Consider the following 21,575-nt stretch of genomic DNA (forward strand, 5'->3'; position numbering starts at 1 on the left):
GTGTGATTCATGAAACCGATCAATCTAATGTTATCAATCTGTCGTATGAACAATTGCGTTGATAAATGTGCCAATTGACTATCAGCGCCCCTAAAGGCAAAAGACTGTACCTCTTGTTTGACTTGTTTCCAGCCCAGTAAAATTTTCTGTTTTATTTGGTGTGCTATTACTTTACAAAAATAAAAACAGAAATGAGCTTAATGCTAAATTCTATTACAGTGCCATGGAGATTGATACTTGAGCAATTTAGTTGTTGTTGTTATTGGCCTATTATTTGTTCATTAGTAGGCACATTTACATTAGCCTGTTTGAAAATCTATTCATTTTCTTTTGTTCATGAAAGCTCTGAGTGCAGAAGATATAAGTAATAATATATTTTAATGGTTTTATTAAGCATGTTTAATCTCCAATGCTTTCTACAATTGTCACACCCTGCACTGTTTTGTGTTTGTTTTGCTTTCTCTCTGTGTGCTCCTGTGGCCATGGCTAATTTGCGTCTTAGGAGTCTGTCAAACAGTTTCTGGTCTGGTACAGAATTAAATGAGTGCTGCTATTTAAATATTAGATCAGGTTGTTCTGTTGGTGCTGCGTTTACCAAAACCCAGGACCCATGCAGGACTCTGCTTCTAAACTCAGTTTGCGTCTCTCCGTCAGATAGCCCTATGTGTGTTATGCCATTTGCTGGCATTTCCACACAGCGGCAAGGGGTGAATTATGCAGCTAATGATTACAAAGGTGGAGTCACTAGCAAAATAGGCTGAAACAAAAAAACTAAACAAAGACATTTTTGATAAAGGAAATTAATATTTTAGAGGAGGTGAAGCTACAAAACCATAATTTCCGGCAGGCACTGTCAATCCTTGGAACAACTGCACCCCCGAACAACAACCTCCATGGAGGAGTAGGGGATTTGCGTCAACCTGAACCAGGTCCATCATGCTCGAAAGACCAATCAGATTCCATTCCTATTGGCAGACACCTACCATTTCCCAATCCAAGCTGGTTTTGGAGAGAGGAGACTTGCACTGGAAGGGAGATTTGCAAGGCCCTCCATTTCAGTGCCAAAGTTATCTTTTGCCAGATAAGGTCAGGAGTAACATTTTTGTTTAATGATGATATGTTTCTAATATAATAAATATTATTAATATAATTAATTTCATATGTAGTTAATACTCATCTACATTGTGCATTGTCTTTGCAGATCTTGAGAACAAGCCACAAAAGTTGAATGATAAAAAAAACATTTAAATTGAAATGTTTTGATGTTTGTTAAACCACTCCAAAGCATAAATCTCATTGAAATACTATACAGCACAGAAGTTTTTCACATATAAATTGTTACTTAAATACTTTTAAAGAAATAAGCCCTATGTATTTTAGAGAGAGGCCAGAGATTAAATATAGTTCAATTAGGACATTTAAGTATTTTCTAAAAACACTGAGCTGGTCTAAGATGGAAGATGGTAGATGGAACAAAGGTACTGATATATTTTAAGATCAGTCAGTGCAAGTTTCCTTCAGTTGAAAACAGCTCAGACATACACATTTTAGTCTGGATTAGAGCCTTGTCTGTGTGAAAGCGGGGGTATAAAAGAATACATTACAAGGGAAGAACTAATTAATTACATTTCTAAAATCAAAAGGATTCAGTTTTCTTCAAGTTGGAGGCCTTTGGAGGCCTGCAGATTAGTGGAGAATAGATCACAGGCAGTGTGTGATATGTGAATATTATCACAGCCTGAAAATCTTTAATAATATGGTTTCTGTGAGCAATTTTAGGATAGTATATAAAATTCCAGACTTCCAGTAGTCTTGCAGAGAGAAATAAAGGCTGCACTACGATGAGTTCTCCAGTTCCCTGAGAGTAGAGGAGGCAAAGAGAAAGGCAAAGAGACGACCTGCAAGAGTGCATTACTCACTATAAATGCCTTCTGCCAGGCAGCATCAAAATTATTCTGTTTAAGGAGAATAGTCAGACAAGCAGGAGATCAACAACAGAGACATGGAAATCAGAGACAAAAGACAGAATCGTGAACAGAGAGTCAAGCGAGGGGTCGAGGCAGGTAGCTATGATCAAGGTCAAGGTATACAGGCAAGGGGCCAGAAGGCATGATGGGTGTAGTTCTGGATGGTTAGTACTCCGGAGGAGGGTTCTGCTATGGTGGCTGTTGGAGAGAGCCACAGAGGCGTGGTTAATGACCAGAGCCCCTCCCTGTGAGTGGCACCTGAAGCTGAAGAACAATTCTTACGCTGCAAGGTTTTCCCCGTGGTTGGGGAGCAGGCCTAGTCTGGGTGGTCCTGGTGGAAGTTGGTGGTCAGCGTGGTCCAAGTCCAGCATGTCCTGGGCATTGACTTTGAGTGTTTAAAGAAAGTGAGGAGCCGCCGTGGTGCTGTACCAAATAAATCACCGGTAGAAATTGGGGAAATCCCGATTGGCTGCATCTCCTTCAGTATCTAGGGGTTGAGGCCAGTGGACCTTAGCACTAGACCTTTTAATCATCCACGGTCACCCCTGAAACAAATAATGTAGCACAGAAAGGAGACTTGGGTCTGATGGAAACTTCTATACTTCTTCAATTTGTGCCGTATAATTGGTTTTGTATAAGCGACATTGGAGGACTGCTCTGATGTGTTTTACGATGGGAAGAGAAGTCTGGTGAGTATATAAGGGTGTAAGTCAAATAGCAGTAACAATGAGATGTAGATTCAAGAATGTCAGGAGGAAGATTTCATTGAGGGGAATGCTTGTAACACAAGAAAGACTATTGGAAGCCTGAATGACAACTAAATACTTGTAGTGTCCAGTAGAGTGGGAGAAAGCTGTTTTTCACTGATCAAGTTATAGACGTGAGATCGAATGAAGTAACTTAGTGTTCCGTAGTTGTTCGAGGATGGCTGGCACAAGGAGTAAAGGGTATCTATACTGCCACTGTTATGCTCGTTTAAAATGCAGTAGTCTATGCATGGACGGAGACCTCTACTCCTCTCTTTCTCTAACAAAGAAAAACCCTGTTGATGCGGTTGAGTGTTAAGGACTCATTGCGATACATCAGTTTAAGAGGAGTCCGAACTCCACCCGGTTTGTAGTACAACATTTGCACTATCCTTAAAGTGTTCATATACAACAGTGTGCTTTGTTATTATATAATTTATTTGTAGCTCCAGTAATGTCATTATTTGTTTTATTTCTTTATTTATTATTATTTCTAAATGGAATAAATGAATAAAAAAGAATCAAAATATGCCAAAAACAAAATGAAAGTCACATTGAAGTTAAATAAATTTATGGTTGTACCTCATTACTCTCTCCTTAATGATACACTTATTACTGGTATTTCACGATTACTCCGTAGGCACTCGTAGATCTCTGAGTGATTTACAAGTGCTATTTAAGTTACAATGCTTTTGGGAAACAGACCGCAATATTAAGATCAAACTTTACCTTACAATGCTTTTTGGTAAAGCTTACAGCCAAAGGGTGAATTATTTTATAAAATCTGGGAATTATGAATTATGAAATAAGATCCTGTTTTTTTTTTTTTTTTTTTTTTTTTATATATAAGTATGTTTAAGGAATGCTCATTCTGTTCTTAGATATATAAAGAAGTTTCTTTTCATTCCTTTATATGCATTTGGCTACCTACCAATAGGAAAGGAAATGGTCTGTAAAAACATTTCCACGTGTATGCGGGCGAGTGTGGCATAAACACGTTTTAATTCTAACACTACCCCCAAGTTTTACAGACAAGCAAGTTTTATTTTTAAACATATTTATACTTTATACAAAATTCACAGGGGTTGATTTTTTACTAAAAGTCAAAAAGTTGAAATGGATGAAAACACAGGTGAGTGAAATGATAATGATGTTTATTGACACAGATGAGGACAGAGATCGATGGCAGGTAGTGTAGTGAATCCGTTGCAAAGTTTTGATTGATAATAGCTGAGGCTTGACTTGATTCTCTGTTTTGGCGGGAACTTGGCTCTGATACATGGTAGGAGAGACAGGCGACACACTGGAACTGGAGGAGAAGACAAGAGGTAAGTTTCAAAAGTAGAAGTATTCATTAAGCTTTGACTCAATAGAGCTTTAGTGGTGGTCACTTTGTGTAGCAATGAGACCGGACACTGAGGGAGCTGTGGCATGTGCTTTTGTTGTGCTGGTGTTGACGAGGTGATCATATGAGGTGCATCGCGTGACTGATTAGAACTCAGGTGACTGGGAGCGCTGTGGTTGGCTGACGGGGGTGCTGGATGGTGGTTGGCTGGTGGAAAGAGCCTGGCAGATCCATAACAATCAAGAGTCAATATTGCCCTTAGTTGCAAAAACACCCTTAAATATTCCCACCAGCAATTTGACTGGCAATCACTCTCTCGCCGCATGCAAACATCAAAACTTCATACTGAACCTTTACGATTGCAGTTAAGACATAAAATGTTCAAATAAAAAGTTATTTTTGTATTGTAAAATTTTTTACACCATAAAGAAGTAAATGAAACTAAGACTAGTAAGATGTTTATTTATAAATGTGAAATGCAGAAATTAAATACAGATGTAGTTACATATATACAGTAAATAAATAAAGTCTTTTTAAAGCGTTGGTATGTTAATACATGTACATACACAATGCTTGCATAAAATATCTCATATAAATCATGTTTAACAAGAGTTTTTAATTTGCAAATATCACAGTTTCCAACACAAATGAGACATGAATGAATTATATGCTTGGATGGATGAAAAAGAACTAAAGCCTGAGACTTCGTCGCATGATTTTCCAGACATCCCAGATGCAAGATTGAGCATCATGAAACAATTGTGGCTATGTCACTACCCAAGTTTTTTAGATCAGTTACTAAAATTGTGCAATGTGTCTTGGAGCTTTACATGAAAAGTCTGGAATTCTAGGACAGTCTGGATTCAGAAGTGGATATTCAACTGCCTTGCTCTCAGTCTAAGATTGGCAAAAACAATTTCCAAATCTTTATCTTGATGGATATGTCCACTGCTTTTGATAAAGCTAACCACCGGATCCTCTGTCAACCGTGTTGGAACCGCACTCCAGTGGTTTGACTCTTACCTCTAGATAGGTCCTTCAAGGTACCTTGGAGGATGAGGGTCAAATGTCAGCAAACATCTAAGGTATTGCAGGGTGCCTCAGGGCTCAGTTCTTGGACCACTTCTCTTCTGTGTCAACATGGCATCACTACCTAGTGAAAAATACTATACTTAGGTACAATTTATTATGTACTTGATTATAACCAGTTATGTTTGTGGCACACTATAAGATTGGTAAACAGAAGTCTAATAAATTGAACAACTACTTTTAGTTGCATTAAGAACTGCTTTGCACAACTAAAATGCATTAAGCACTAAAGAAAGCTATAATATACTTTGCATTCAGAAAACATGAAATAGTAGCTCCACTATAGCACACTTTAAATATGCACACTATTTTCACTATGTAGTTTTTCACACCACAATTACAAAATTCACTATTTTATTGAATTTTTAAACACATAACATGGCATTGCTGGCATTTCAATTGGAATTCAATTACCACTGTAAGAGTGTTGAACATATATTAATAGTATACTAATATCAGACTAAAGGTCATACTGTCCCTTATTGACACATTTTTAGGATTAAGAGAATAAGTAAATAGTAAACAATTATTTTCCCCATTAATGACATCACACATTATATGAACATAAAGCTTGCAAATCATTGATAAATCTTAATATAGGAGCAACAAGAGTGATGAGTGGAACAAAAAAATGTTTTAGAACTTGAAACTTGAAGTCAGTGGATACAGAATTAACTACCATCATCTGCAGAATGTTATACCATCATGGACACGATCTATGAGAGCGCTAAAGAGAAACAGTTGAATAGACTGGAAAAGAAGTTTTATTCTCGTTACATGCATCAAAACACAGACAGTTCTGTTTATGGAAGAATGTGAACATACTGTTAATGTTTCAGTGGAATGAGGAAAAGGAATAAACCCAATCATAATATCTCAGCATGCTTCAACTCTTAATGTACTGTAAAATGTGACATCTGCCTTCCCACCATCTATTTTATTATACTATAATGTTCTTGATCAAGTTAGATAGATGTCAGTCATAAACTCTTTTTAATGACTCTCACTTGTTTTATTCAATAAACATGCATTATATAATAAAAGTTTTACCTGCAATGATACAAAAAGCTCGGTTTCACAGACAGGGCTTTGACTGAGGCCATAGTTCAATTAGAACATCTAAACACTTTTTATGAACGTACTTTCAAAAAAACATTACTTGTGTGCATCTCGAGACAAAACAAAGGCACTGATGTATGATGTCTTTCAGTTGGAACAGCTCAGACTTCTGCTCCTTTAGCCTGTCAATTAATGTTTAAAGTTTTTTTAATTGTCCTTGAGTCCGCCTTGATATGGAAAATGGAGTAATCATATCTTCTTCTGTGCTTCTAGCTGATTTTACCGACACATGACCTGTTCCAGGAGACTGCTGTATGAAATATTGGATTCATCTTCATAAAGCTGTCGATATAGCAGATGAGTGTTGAGGAGAAAGGGATGAAGTATTGAAGATCCAACTAAATATTTGCTAAATACTTTCTAGATTAGGTGTCATGATAAAAATATAGCAAAATGCCAATTAATAAATAAACAATAATGATCTTAATTGAACATTTATAGCTGATTTTCCGTTCAGCATTAAGCGGCAACGTATCATCGCGATGTTTCAATGTTGAAACAACAACAGACCTTATTTCAACTCGTATTTAAACCCTCGATGTAAAGTGCTGGCTGGGAACACAGCAAGCCTAAAAAGCAACAGCTTTATGCAAGAAATGAATATCCAGAAATGAATATGAAAGCGTAAGGGTTAAGATGTTACGTGGATGCCTTACACGCTTCCTTAATATCTTGCTTCTCCCAGCAAAGAAAGCAGATCTTGTGTAAAGATGTTGTTGATGCAGGACATCAGGCAAACAGTCTATGTTAAGTTCATGAACTTGAATCTGGTAGGAACTCAAACCTCTGTCACAAAACATTCATGATTGAATGCATTGAGATGGAATTTATCAGAAATCGAACCCTTATTTGATCCTGAGCAAGTGGAAAAGCTGCTGATTAATACTGGAAAGATCGATTATATAAAGAATGCAGCGATAAGATGTTGTGTTTCTATAGTTGCGATGCAATCAGCTGATGCAAACTTGAGTCACCTGACCTGCCAGAACTAACAAGTAATGCTTGATTTATGCATTTTGGGGAGACATGAACAGGGAGATAAATATTTTAAATATTCTATGTTTTATTATTAAATCCTGGCCAATTATTACTCCCATTATTACACTTCTCTGAGTTTGTTAGAAAAAATGTATTGGTGTATTCATTTGATTTTGCTAGACATATTCATTCATGTCGCGTATTTTTATTTTTTTAAAGAAATTAGTCCTGAAGACACCTTGGGAAACAGTCTTTGCTCACGTCTATCATAATGTCATCAGAGCAGCAGAGCTGTTTATTCTGTCATACATCACTCACTGAGAGTAATAAGAACAAAAAAGAGTAAAGAATAAAAACACAATAATGTGCTTTTATCAAATGTACTCATATGTAACTGGATTATAAATACAAAGCTGTTAAAATGCAAAAAATGCGCACATTAAATAATCAGATTTGAAAATCATATTGATGAATGTAATGAAAAAAAAACAAATCTTGATTTAAGTAGAATAAACACAAAACATGTAATATACAATGTATACAAGCCCAAAAAGAAAAGTAAAGTAATACCATTGTCCCCATGTGGGTTGCCCCTAGTTCTAGTGCCCTAGTGTCTATAGGCTGAAAAACGGATGGATGGCCAGTCCACCAAAGGCTGAAAACACACACACACACACACACTTAAGTCTCAAATTTACATGTAGATTGTGAGGGAAACCAGAGCAGAATAGTGTATTTAAGAAATTACCTTCTTAATTAATAATAACTGTGTGATCGATAATTTCCAGAAACAGTCTGGATCAACCGCCATCTACGTTCATCACCATATTTGCCTGTGATGGGACTCTTTGGCTTATTTAACTTCCACTTACTGTCACTGTTCTCTAGGAAATTTTGTTTATATTTTGCGACTCTTACAAGTATCGAGAAGGTCAGGAACACAGGCTAAGAACACACAATGCCATGGATGGCCCCAAAAAGAATGACCCAAGAACATAATTTTGAAGAAGGTCACCAAGAAGATGTAGCTTTTGGCAACAAAGAGCACCACCACACACTTTATAGTGGACACTGCACCTGAACAATCCGGATAGCCCGGATTTGTGCGCATAGCATCCGTGGCTTTCTGGTTTGCTGAGGATTTTCACTCGACACAAAAAGCATAGGATATGTGAGCAGAAAAGTCCACAGAAAAGCCGATACAGATAACAAGATTAATCATAGACACAAGAGTCTAAGCGGCATCCCCGCAATGCACCATGAAACCAGCAGCACCCACACGTGACCGATCACGATGGCAAAGCGTCGCAGAGAGAGCAGCAGAGGTTCGGGATCAACCCAGGAGGCGAAACAGATAACATAGCGCGTCTAGCTTATGCCACCACATTTTGGACCGTATTACTGATGATGGCCAGCATATTGGTGAGAAATGAATGAATCACGGTGGTACACAATCAGATCGACAGGTATTTGCAACTCCTGCATTTTCCGCCAGTTTCTCTAAATGCATTCCAGCAAGTTTTCTCATGCGATAGCTGTGCTGATGTTCGCGGTTTGAGCGAACCGCGGCGTGATCACGTGAATGTTGGTTGTTGAGTGGGAAATTAACATCTTGGCTAAAACCAGACTGAATAAAGAAATGAGACCTAATTTTTTCTTTGAGATTGGTTTTCATCGTCCTAAATCAAAACCGGCGGTCGTCCCAGACAGCATGTATGCATGAAGCCAGAAATGACGGAATGCCTGGATCTGCCATTGTCAGATTTTGAAAATTTTCCAAACACCGCATTAAAGAGACTTTCCACGAACAGCTGGGCTCCAGTACTGAAAGAGTATGGATTTCTTTATTACTAACATGACATTAGGACCAAAATCAGAGGAAGAATTCATCTTCTTTGTCATAGTAATCACCCCACATATGAACCATCTCTGCTGCTAGGTTTTCAAATCTAGACCTTCCTGCATTTGGAAGCATCCATAGATGCTGACTGCCGTATACCCAGCGTAAATCAGACACGCAGCATCTTAACCCACGTTTTTGTTAGAAAGGGGCTGTAATAGTTTTAAAGAAAGGAATCCACTGGCATGGCATATTCCTTGCGTGTAATTTTATAAGTGTGCGCCTCCCAGCGCAACAACCGCTGCTATGACCACTGGTTTCTGGGAGTTTCATGCAGGTCAGCCACAGTGTCTTATTTGCCTTTCTCTCTCCTTCCATTCCAGTGCGAGAGACGCTCGCCGAGAAGAAAATTGATGTTGAAGATGTAGCAGAAGAAGAGCTGTGCTGGTGTACGTACAGAGACTGCACCGAGCGGAAGGGGCGTCAGCAGTCGGTGTAAGAAAGCCAGCACGATCCCGTCAAGCGTGGTGATCGTGATGGACGGTTCAGCGGCCTCCTTATCACGTTTCCTGTAAAAAGCGGAACTCCAGCGTTTTTATCAACTAGGTCTTTCTGCCAGCGGGAAATCATAATGAACATGTCATCAACACCAACACCTGAAAGAAAGCAGAAACTGCTGAACATCAGCCGAGAGACTTCTGCTAGGTGATTAAATGAATGAAGTTTACCGAGAGAATCAAAAGGGGCTGAGGCCCACAGAGATAAAGCAAGCGGCATCCCGCGAAAAGAGAGCAGTCCAAAGCTGGCCAAGGCAATGCCATACCAGCAGAGACAACACCAAAACCAGCCATCCACACCTTTGTCTGTGACACAATCCAACCTGTCGAAAGAGAGACACGATAGATGAGAGCTTATTTGATTAATTTGGCTCGGCTTTGCTTGAACAGGCTGTTTATGTACCTTGTGATACCTCCATACCAAGACAGAATGGAGATGGTGATGGCCAGAAAATCGTAATGGAGAACAGGGGATCACAGAGTCTGAATTGGTCTCGAACTCCTTTCTGTCTCATTACTGATGTAAAAAGTAAGAACACTGACCTGGGAAATTCAACAGAAAGCACTATTTACTTACATTTCAGTTACTGTATACATAAATGTACTGTTTTTGCTCAAAAATTTACACTTACAAAAACTACTACTGAATTAATACTGGAAATAGTACATGTACAATTATACATACTACATAAAGAATAGTTACAATATACTTGAACCTTACTTAGAAAGTATACTTAATGAACATACAATATCTACTTATTTTGTGAAGGAGTTGTGTTGAAGGACACTGCTGAAGTAATTCCAGCCAAATTATGACTAGACATGAGAAATCAAGCATACGTAGTGTTTGGGTTCGTTATCTCACAAAGACTTTTGGTGGTTTACCCAGTTCTGGGATCACGTCATATGAAGTACTTTTACACACCCAGTGGATTGATTGGCATCTGTGTTCAAGTATGAGTCGTAATAGCAACAATTATTTCTGACTTACCGTTGTCTGAAGTCGCCAAATGCCAGTTTAGGAAAAAGAACTCTGTAAAGCCATCAAAGCCAGTCTGAGTTTCACGCTACGTCATCTCCTCATCTAGGAAATAAAAAAAAGCGAGACGGCTTTGGCACTGTCCAGTGCTGAGCTATTCGGTTTAGCTTCACACCACCGACACTTGTGCCCAAAAAACATGCCATTGTTCATCGGATATGTTATGGTTGAAGAAGTAATTTCAGAAGCATTGTAATTTATAGTGTCTAAAATTGCATTTTGACATACAAGAATCCATTGTTTCTAGCACAGAGGTTTTTCAGAAATGGTTTCCTGTTTAATATAATTTTTAGCATGTCTGTCTAACTCTAAAATGTCTTTTAAAAAGCTTCTTGTAGTTAATATGTTTATTTCCGTTTCAAGCCTGCTGATTTATCAGAGAAGCGTAGAAAGTGCAGCTTCTGCATAAGCCGTAGCAGAAAACTCTCTCAGACATAGTAGGGAAATTCCTCAGCTTTAATTGCCTCTCCAGCTTAGCTGGAGTCCATTGACAGGTGTGAACTGGTCTTCAGTATCATTTGCCTCCCTCTCCTGAGAGGAAGATAAAACCAGCTCCGAGGACAGTAGCTGCATGTAAAGATCATGGCACACCAGAAACACACATGGATTTCTACCAACAAAAGCGGCCAGAGCTTTTCAAGAAGGCCAGGGCAAGAGGCTTTTGAAGGGCAGTTTGTTTACACTTCACCATCTTTTAAAAATACTTGCTTTGATTGTCTTGCTCTTCTACAGCATCCTCCTTCTACGGGCTCAGTGTTGTCATAATGTACTTATAAGCTAGAGCTTAACATTAACTTGTGATCTGTTACTCATTAACGAGTAAAGAAACTTCCTTATTAGCGCCTGCTGTCTATATCACTTGCACGAAATTAACTGCACTTAAAGGGTAGTTCACACCAATAAATGAAAATGTGACGTTTATCTGTACTTACTTCCAGGGCATCCAAGATGTAAATGGCTTTGTTTCTTCCAGTAGACCACAAACAAGATTTTTAACTCAAACCGTTGCAGTCTGTCATTCATATAACTGTTTCTGTGTCATGGTGTAGTTTGTGTAGAGAGCGCACCACGACGAGGAATATATACTTTATTGACAGTCTTTAATGATCCACTGTGGAGAGGGAGACAGGCAAACAGGAACCACTGCGCATACATAGAGCAGAGACTGGATGATTTGACAAGCACCGGCAAGAACTTATAAGAGCGCCCAGGAAGTGCATTGCAGATATGCCTGAGACATAATGAGACAATCCAGCAGGGCACACACAGAGCACATGGGGCACTTGAAAAAAGCAACAACAAGACCAGTCTGTCACTGATATAGCTGGAAGTTGATAGGAGGAGAAGTGCAAGAGAGAGGAGCTGATGAGATCAGAAAGGTCACAAGTCACACTCGGAGCAGTGAGCTTATTGTCTTTTATGAGCTGAGAAGATTGCTGCTCTTCTGGTGGGATGATTAGCTACTATTGTTCTTTTTGTAAATCCTTTGAATAGACGTTGAATAAAGCTAAAGAAATAAATGTAAAATTGAGGAATTATACCGTCTCTTGTAAATAAACATGCACATTTGTAAGCCGCATAATCAGATGCTACATTATAAAGGGCTCCAGATAACCATGTCTGCATTGAACATGTGCACAAATTATACTTATAATTTAATAGAATTAATTGACTACAGTCAAAAGCCCATTCAGATCGACCTTTGGGGTTTTTTCGCTGCGAAGGCTATTCAATGCAACTGAGCTATCAATACGATTATCAGTTTGATTTTTGTATTGAGAAAATGTACTTAATAAATAGAGACACCAGCCTCCATAGTCAAATGTTTGCCGGAGAACCAGAGTAGCAACTGACATCTTGGCAAATTACAAGGAGGTATTATTCACTTCAGCACTAATGAATAACAAAAAACCAACATTAAAAAAGGTGTGTGAACTAGAAAGTCACGATGCTCCAGACACTGTGTCACGCTCCGATCCTTCACTGAAAAAATAACATGTATAAAATTTACTTAATAAAATCCTGCGTAACAATTTGCACTAACACGTTTAAAGTAAAATTTACTGCTATAATTTTAAATAAAACACATTTACCAGAATCAAGTAAAAATCTATGTATTACTATGACATAAAATATGTTAAAATATTAAAGTAAATATTACTTAATACTTTTAATGTAGGAACTATATTTATTCTAAGCATTTAGATAAAGTCTATATATTCTATTTTAATATAAACCCCACAGCTATCCTTCAAATATTAAGTAGATTTTGTTTACTGATATAAGGTAAGTTTTATTTAATATTTCAATTAATTTATTAAATATATCTAATTAAATATTTCTAAAAAAATATAGTAATTTTGTCTTCATTTAAATAAACACACACGGCAGACAATTAACATTTTATTTTGTTCAACATTAAACAATGACTCACACAAATGTCTGAGTTTTAAAGTTACATAAAACAAAAAACCTTTTTGCACGACAACCATTTCCCTAGGGATTGGAGTTCTGAAAACAACTAAATTTGTCCAAGATCAGAAAGTGTTTTAACCCCAAAGAGGAATACAAAAACATGGGGTGAGTTTTAAACAATCATGGATATAATCCATGGATGTAACATTTTTTTACTATTTCAATAAAGTAACAATCCTCTCCGAATAGTGCAGTTTCAGCATTCAATGTTTCAATCTGTAATGCTTTAAAACGTTTTGATGTCTCAAATTTTGCAATACTTGCATGGCCAAGACATATAGAAGTGTATTGTTTATCATGATGACACCAGAGGGTTGAATACCATGCATCTGGGAGATTTCGAAGTGCAGTCAACCTGCAAATGAACAAACACAATTAGTTATAGTAAAACAACAGAGTTAGTAAAGAAAATACATTATATTAAAGATAGAAAAAAATGTGAGAACTAATTATTAAACAGAAGCTGAAATACAAGCAGGTTTTATTCTGATATGATGCTTGCATAAACAATCCACCAACGTCTAGGGTAACAATTAAATACATTCATTTAAACACAATAAGTCAAGTATCAAGAGCTTTTCAGACACTTTCTGGACTGAAAAAAAAACTGAGATCTACCTATTGCAATATTTGATGATAGAGTACAAAAAATCTCCAGTTCACGTAGATTCTAAACTTTACATGTATTATGAGTAAAATTATGTACTAGAATTTCTTGATATTTATTCTACACAGTACTAATAATATCTGTAATGATATACTCACCAATATTTTTAACATTGTTTAGCAAATCTTTGGTCTTTTTATTTCTCAGTTTAGTAATTTTATCTCCAGAAAGAAACGTTTGTACACAATCCACAAAGATTAACGTATAAACTATAGAAGGTATAATTTTTAAGTATCCTTACGATTTTACATGTTATGTAATGCTTTGAAAGTGATGAAGTACGTGTAACACTAATCTCACTTAAATGAGGAGGGTAGCCAAATTTACTCAGTCTGAACCTTTCCCTAATGGAAATTTCAGATCAGAGTTTTAAGCAAATTCACTAGCACACATTTCTTTGGTTTAATCTGAACTTCTGTATGAGGAAGTGCTTCATGGACTGCAGTAGAAGCGGGACTACTAGAGTAATACAACAAAGTCAATCGGACTTTGCGCAAAAATTGTCATGGACCTATACATTTGTCATAAATTACTACAAAGGCAATAACGCCTTACACACTAATTTTGCATCCTAATGTAACAATCCCAACCCGCACTGGATCACTTCTCCTTCTTTCCGGTTAGTCACCTTGCGGATGTGAAAGTGCTAAGAAATAAGATTAAATTATGATATTTTTAACTTTGTGTGCAATGACTTTAAAACAATTAAATTATATGAAAATATATAATAAAATTTACTGTTCCCACTCAGTTCATTCTATACATGAATTAATTGTGTATTTATTTAAAATTTTACTTAGAAATTCTAATTCTCAATGAATTTGTAATATTGTAATGTAAAAATTGTGACCAGTAAATCAAGTATATTTTACTATACCTCAAAGTTTGTTTTTTCAGTGTTCCTGCTTACCGGGTGATAAGATTTACAGCAGACTGTTGTCTCTCAGTTTCTCAGTTCGTATCCAGATCACATGGTGGATCCAGCACCAGATATGATGATGTTCATCTGAGACCAGAACACTTAGATGAGCCCCATGGACAGATCACCACAACTTTATATGCGCATACACACTTACTTAGTTGGGGACTACTTAATTTCTAGTCATTATCATCGATTTGATTACAGAGACCATCTCTGCATAATATAAAATTAAGTGTTTATTCTTGTCATTATGCATTACTATCACTCTACTATCCTATTTGGGAGCAAAAGACCCCCCCAAGCACTCAAAGTTGGCTGACAGATATCTGTCAGGTGGCCCGAGAAGGGGCTCGGTGACGAGTCTCTCCCCTTATTTAGTAATCTCCATGACAAGGTGACTTGTTCATAGAGTAAAGCCTTATTTGTCACTTTGTGCCACTGGCATTGATCTATTTGTCCATAGTTGGTTCGAAGTCACAAGTCTACATGATATTGTCCCAGATTGAGGGAGACTCTCACAGGCTCTCTCTTCCCCTCGGGACTTCATTGTGCCTGGAAAATCCTACAGACCTACAGACTGCAGATACTAACATCCTCTCTGGTGGGTAAGGCATTTCAGGCAGTGGGTCAGGCTGGTGCTGCCACTGCACACCATGGTGGTTCTGCAGGCATACCAGGCTGACCTGCTGAAGGACTTGAGCACTGGCGGGTCCATCGTCGAAGAGGCATTTTAGAACTATGCCAAGCCAGAGATCTCTCTCTCCATGCAACCAAGCAGATGGCCCATGCTATTAGTTGTTCGGGATGGCTGCCATGGATTCCACAGAGTGGCACTTGTGGCTTAAGCTCACAGGCATCAAGGACAAAGATCGCACTTTCCTCCTTGTTGCCCCATCTTGCCTTCCGGCCTGTTTGGCGATGTGGTCAACACAGGTTTCACAGGCAAAACGCTATGAGGAACCATTTTATGAGGTTTCTTCCCCACCGCTAAGGGATGAATTTGGGTAGGTTATCCATGTGTGATCAAGCGTACTGTGTCACCAAAAAGGTCTCTTTGATAATATTTACCTAATTCTGGATATTATTATTATTAATTATGGATATTTTGGATGTCTCCAGACTAGAAGAGTTTGGGTTTAGCTCTGGTTTATTGACATGATAAAGGTTTTCAAGATAGAGTTGATCAGAATAATAGAGTTATGATCAAGAGCAGGAGCTTGGTTCACATTGCGGCATTAAGTCCGACTTAATGGATGTTGGACTCGGCAGGGCTGCCCTTTGTCACCGGTCCTGTTCATTATTTTTATTGACAGGATTTCTAGGTGCGATCGGGGGCTGGATGGGGTCGGTTTGGTGACCACAGGATATCGTCTCTGCTTTTTGCGGATGATGTTGTCTGTTGGCTGCATCAGCCAAGACCTACAGTGTACGTTGGGAAGGTTTGCAACTGAGTGTAGAAGCTGCTGGGATGAGAATCAGCATCTCTAACTCTGAGGCCATGGTTCTCAATCGGACACGAGTGAGGGAGGATGGAGCGAGATCGACAGAAGGATCGGTGCAGCTTCTGCAGTAATCGTTCACTGTACTGGTCTGTCATGGTGAAGAAGGTAAACCGTGTCGCCAGCCGTTCTACTCTCACCTATGGTCACAAGCTTTGGGTCATGACCGAAAGGATGAGAACCGGATACAAGCGGCCGAAAGTAGTTCCCTCCGTGCAGGGTGGCTGGGTGCTCCCTTAGAGACAGGGTGAGGAGTTCAGTCACTCCCGGGAAGAGCTCTGCAAGTAGACCCGCTGCTCCTCCCACATCGAGAGGCCAGCTGAGGTGGCTCGGGCATCTGTTCGGATGCCTCCCGGGACGCCTCCCAATGGAGGCCCGGGAAGACCTAGGACACACTGGAGGACTATGTCTCTCGGCTGGCCTGGGGCGCCTCGGTGTTCCCCGAAGAGCTGGAGGAAGTGTCTGAGGAGAGGAAGTCTGGGCGTCCCTGCTTAGACTGTTGCCCCCGCGACCCGGCTCGAATAAGCGGTAGCGAATGGATGAATGGATGGATATTATTTTTGAAATGTAAATAAGAGTTTTCTGTTTAAATACATGTCAAACTGAATTTATTCCTCTGATGTCACGTGACTATTCAAGTTTGCTGTTCTAGAAACAGTTTTTATTATTAAAAATGATCAAAACAGTTGTGCTGCTTAGCATTGTTGTGGAAAGTGCAACACATTTATTTTAGCTTACTGTTTACACTAAGTTCAAACAGCCCGCCAAACAGCCAGCCCACCTGGCAGAGGCTATTTTACACACACACACATATGTGTGTGTGTTTGTCTTATGTGTGTGTATTTATGATTTTTAAATCTCATATCATGTATGAAGTCTAAAATGTATGTAAATAATAAAAAGATGAAAAGTAGGGTTAATACTACATCCTAACGACGTGCAACACAATGCCGCGACATACCTTAAATAAAATGTTTATTTTCCGTGTTAATCTGAGTTTATTTTCTAATTCAGAAACAGCATACAAACTATGACAGTAGACAATAATTCAAAGTTAAAGCGTGTCTAATCACGAATCTGAAAGTCACCTTATAATGTACTGAAAACATAGTTTACCTCAGATCTTGAAAACTATTTGAAGCAAAGATATGTTAAAACTATGATGCTGCACGCTTCCAGAAGCCCGCCACAGACGCTTTTGATTGGCTGCGATATTTGATTGACTTCGTCATTTCCACTTGTATTTTGTCGCGTTGAATGCAGTTAGAATACAGTGTTATTGGAGGCGTAGAGGGCTTTATTGTCCCATGTATTTAATAATTTGAATTAAAAATGTAGACTTAAGGTATTATTGCATACTGTTTATACTGAGAGTGCGTATAATAGTAACAGTATAAAAATAAAGGTGACATTTACTGCAGGAACACACACACATTTTTACACTTATAATTTTTACACTTAGTTTTTTGCATTGAATCGTCTTTGAACTTTCAACTCAGATATGAAAACAAACAGTGAATATCGGTTATATTTATGCATTGTATCAGAGGATGATGACTGTCTGGATGTAGCAGCATGTGTTTGTTGGGGCAGATGTTTATGTTGTTTTACCGAATCGGAGAGATCCTGTGGGTAGAGCGCTTGAGAGATCTTGCATGAATCATCTAAAGCATGGCCTACATTTCTGAGTCTGAGTTCATACCGTAACATGAGAAGACTGAATTCATATGCAGGGCAGCCGCCTACAAACACTTCTGCGTCTGTAAACAAGGAAAAGAAAATACAATGCTGTTAATCAGTTAATTAGTCATTTAGATGTGCCTCTTTCAGAAACTCTTTACCTGATTTTTAAGGATGAAACGCACATGCATGCTATATATGAGGATGACTATTTTGAGTTCAAATTATGGTAGCTTTTTGGTAATAAATGAAACTTTTGAAACAATTTTCCAAACTTTTTTTCTTTTGAATCAGTTAAATTCTCGGAAGTCAAACTAGTTTAATTAAAAATACCTTCTTTAGCTAAAGAAAGTCTCTTTGCTCATGTAACCCTTAGCATTTTTCATTGGGTAAGACTACTTTGCTAGAAATTAGTAGCAGCACCCTTTAAGAGGGCAGGAGTTTCGCATGCGCTGAAAAAAGTAGATTAAACAAAATGAGAATACGCGGCATGTGAGGGCTTATTTATTTATTTTTATAAAAATGTGTATTTCTGTGAAGAATGTTCATATAAATATATGTTTTTGCTGCATGAACTTAGCGAAGAGTTACTGCGGAGATTGAAATACTTCTCATTTGATTCTTTACTTTTCCACGATAGAAGTCGATTTTGTTTGTGTTAAAGATATATGTATATATCTTTTTTCCTTTCGTCTCTTTTTCGTTTGCAGTATTATGAAAAAAATGCCAGTCAGAATGTGATTTGTAGTGAAGGAAATGCAGTTAAAGGTGTGTAACAGACGTAAAGTTGGTAAGAGAGCAGCTAGTTCTGTGGTGCTAGCTTTGCTAAGTGAAAGTGAGCACGAGGTGTCTGATGCTCCAGATCAATCAGGTTTTCTTTCAGGAACCTGTTAATTATTCATACGTAATTCATTTTGTTTAATTGAAATTTATTTTTGATTTAAGTGTTTGCCACACAATGTGTGGAAAGGAAAAGAGTTTAAAGTGTTATTGAGAGTTATTTTTTTGTAGGATAAAACTATATACAAAATGTACAAAAATACAGTTTAGTTCACTTAGCTGGAATGGAATAATGTTCTCATGATGTTGATGTTATTAATTTGAGATGTAAACTTTTTTTCCCACCTTGACCTATCCACTGGATGATGATGATGATGATGATGATTTGAGTTTGAGTAGTTTTCTCTTCATCTCATCTTCATCTTTCAACTCTTCCGTTCTTAACTCAATTCATCTTTCATAAACTGAAGACCATTCCAAAAAGCGGAGCCATGAGACTGAACATCTCCTTTTACACACCAACACCGCAAAGAACTGAATTTCAAAACCAGGAACTGAGGTTTTAAAAGATTAGCACTTTCATTTATTTCATTACATTCATTCAATCTAAATGCATAATCATTCTAGGAATCACATTATTAGTTTTTTCCTCCTGAATTCTGATACTTTAATTTTCCTATTCATGTAATATCTTCTATTAATCGGTCTACAGGACAAAGCCAAAGCTCTCTAGATGAACCTGGATTGATAGAATCAGGTCAAACAGCCCTGTCATTAATAGTGAAGCCTGCATTCATTTGATCCAAAGTAGAGGCCGTGATATTCTACAACATTTTTACCATTTAAAATAACTGCTTATATATTAAGTGCTGAAATGATTTGAATGTGTATTTTTTCCTCTGATCAAATCTCAGTTTTCATCATCATTACTCCAGTCTTCAGTGTCACATGATTTTGATTTGCTGTTCATGAAACTCTTCTTCTTATTATTAATAATATTTAAAACAGCTATTGTAGTACAGTTTAAAAAAAAAAAACGATATAAAAAAGCTTTTGTAACATTACAACATTCAAGAATATAGAATTATCAGTGAAGGGTTAATTCAAAAATGAATACCTTTCTTAATAAATGTTGTTTTTCTAATTGTTTTATTCAATAAAGAATCGAATATATTCAAATAGAAAAGAGTTCTTTTTAATTGATAAGATTGAAATGTTTGCTCTACTTCAAATAAATTACTTCAAATTAATTCAAATAAAAAGCAGGTTTTGTGAGCAGAAGAGACTTCTTAAATCTTAATGTTCATAAACGTCTGCTGTAAATCCATATAAAATTATCATGTTCATATTATTAGTTTACACTTTATCTTATTTTTCCCCTGAAATCTGAACATTTTGGCAAATTAATTTAGTCATAGGACACAATTTTCCCTTAAAAAGTCCACTTGCACAATCAGAAAAGACTTACAGCAGGTCGAGTTCAAAACCTCTCATGTTGAAAAAAGAGACAAACCCCAAGCTGATCCTTTCCTCATCCTGATTTATTGAGCGGTACATGTCTCCTGTATCACAGCGCCACCGAAGGACTTCTCAAATGCCTTCATACGCACACACTTTATGAACACTTTAACGGCATGCCGCTGCCACTGGAAAATATACATCATAGAAAATAAACATCATAGCATATGGTATGGTTTCTTGCATTCTATTGATCTTTTTGTTAGTTTTGATTGCTTATATTGCCTCGTTTTTAATGTAATTTTTTATCACTTCAAACATGATTTCCTATTAAACATTAAACATGTTTTTATGTTTTAAAAAGTCAGGAAGCGTGCACAGATCTTTCAACTTTTAGTTTGATCATTAGTTTTATTTGTACACAGGATTGAGCATCAGGGTAAAGAGAGAAGAGGATGTTTGGGGAAGGGACAATGATCTTCATTCAGAGGAGCGGTTGGTGGTTGTGCATGTTGCTCCACAAGTACTCCAACCGGATCGTTTGTGTAGAGTTCAAGGGAGCAACTCATTTTCTCTTCTCTCCTTCTCCTTCCTGATTTTCTTCTCTTCCTTTCTCTTGGCCTTCCATTCTGCCCAGGTGAACAGAAAAGGTGCCACTTTTATTTTGCCTTTTGGCTTTTCCTGGATCTTCATCATGCTGGGACTTATTTTCCAGGACCTTCAGGAGAGCTTACACAGAACAGCTTGTTCTTTTCTGAGAGGCATCATTCAGAGGCCCTTCCATGGCCTTGGCGTCTCCCATTTGATCAGGGTTATCGTCCTCTTCCTCACACCCAGGATCTCCAGCGCTTCACCACGACCGCGCTAGATCCAGCTCTCGCTGTCACTCTCTAACCAAGCAGTCTTCGTTCTCGGTTTCATTTCAGCCTCCAGAAGTCGGGGCTTTCAGACTTGAGGAAGTCACAGGCCTGATAGGTCTTCCTGTGTACTCCACATACTTCGTTCTCCTCATCTTCAATGTCGATGGCGCGAGAGTCACGGCGCTGGGAGGACACTCTTGAGTTGAAAAAACCGCAGATCGACATCTTCATCAGATGCCGGAGTGGGGCTCGGAGGCGACCGCCAGCTGTTTGGGAGAACTCACGAGAAAGAGAGAACATGGCAGAGACACCTCCTCTGGTGCAGGACCTGGCATTTGAGGATACATGGGTGGAGGTGGAGGAAGGTTTTCAGAGATCATTGGGAGCACCAGAAGATCTCCTTCTAGTGTCTTCAAGAAGGAAGATCTCTCTGGAGGCCTGACCTGAATCTGCAGAGGTTTGACCTCCACAAGAAGTGGAGCTGTCTCAGCGGCAGACTCTTTTTCTGCAGCACATGTCCTCCATCCGTTATCTTTTTCAAGGCTAAGCTCTCT

At 38.1% G+C, this 21,575-nt stretch overlaps 1 pseudogene; it reads right to left on the reverse strand.

The window, feature by feature from the left end:
* LOC122331456 overlaps positions 1-21,246 on the reverse strand; it is a 23,178-nt pseudogene extending 1,932 nt beyond the window's left edge.
* Between the last annotated feature and the right edge of the window lie 329 nt (positions 21,247-21,575).

This window comes from Puntigrus tetrazona, unplaced genomic scaffold (assembly GCF_018831695.1).
Source record: "Puntigrus tetrazona isolate hp1 unplaced genomic scaffold, ASM1883169v1 S000000001, whole genome shotgun sequence".
In the NCBI taxonomy this organism is placed as follows: domain Eukaryota; kingdom Metazoa; phylum Chordata; class Actinopteri; order Cypriniformes; family Cyprinidae; genus Puntigrus; species Puntigrus tetrazona.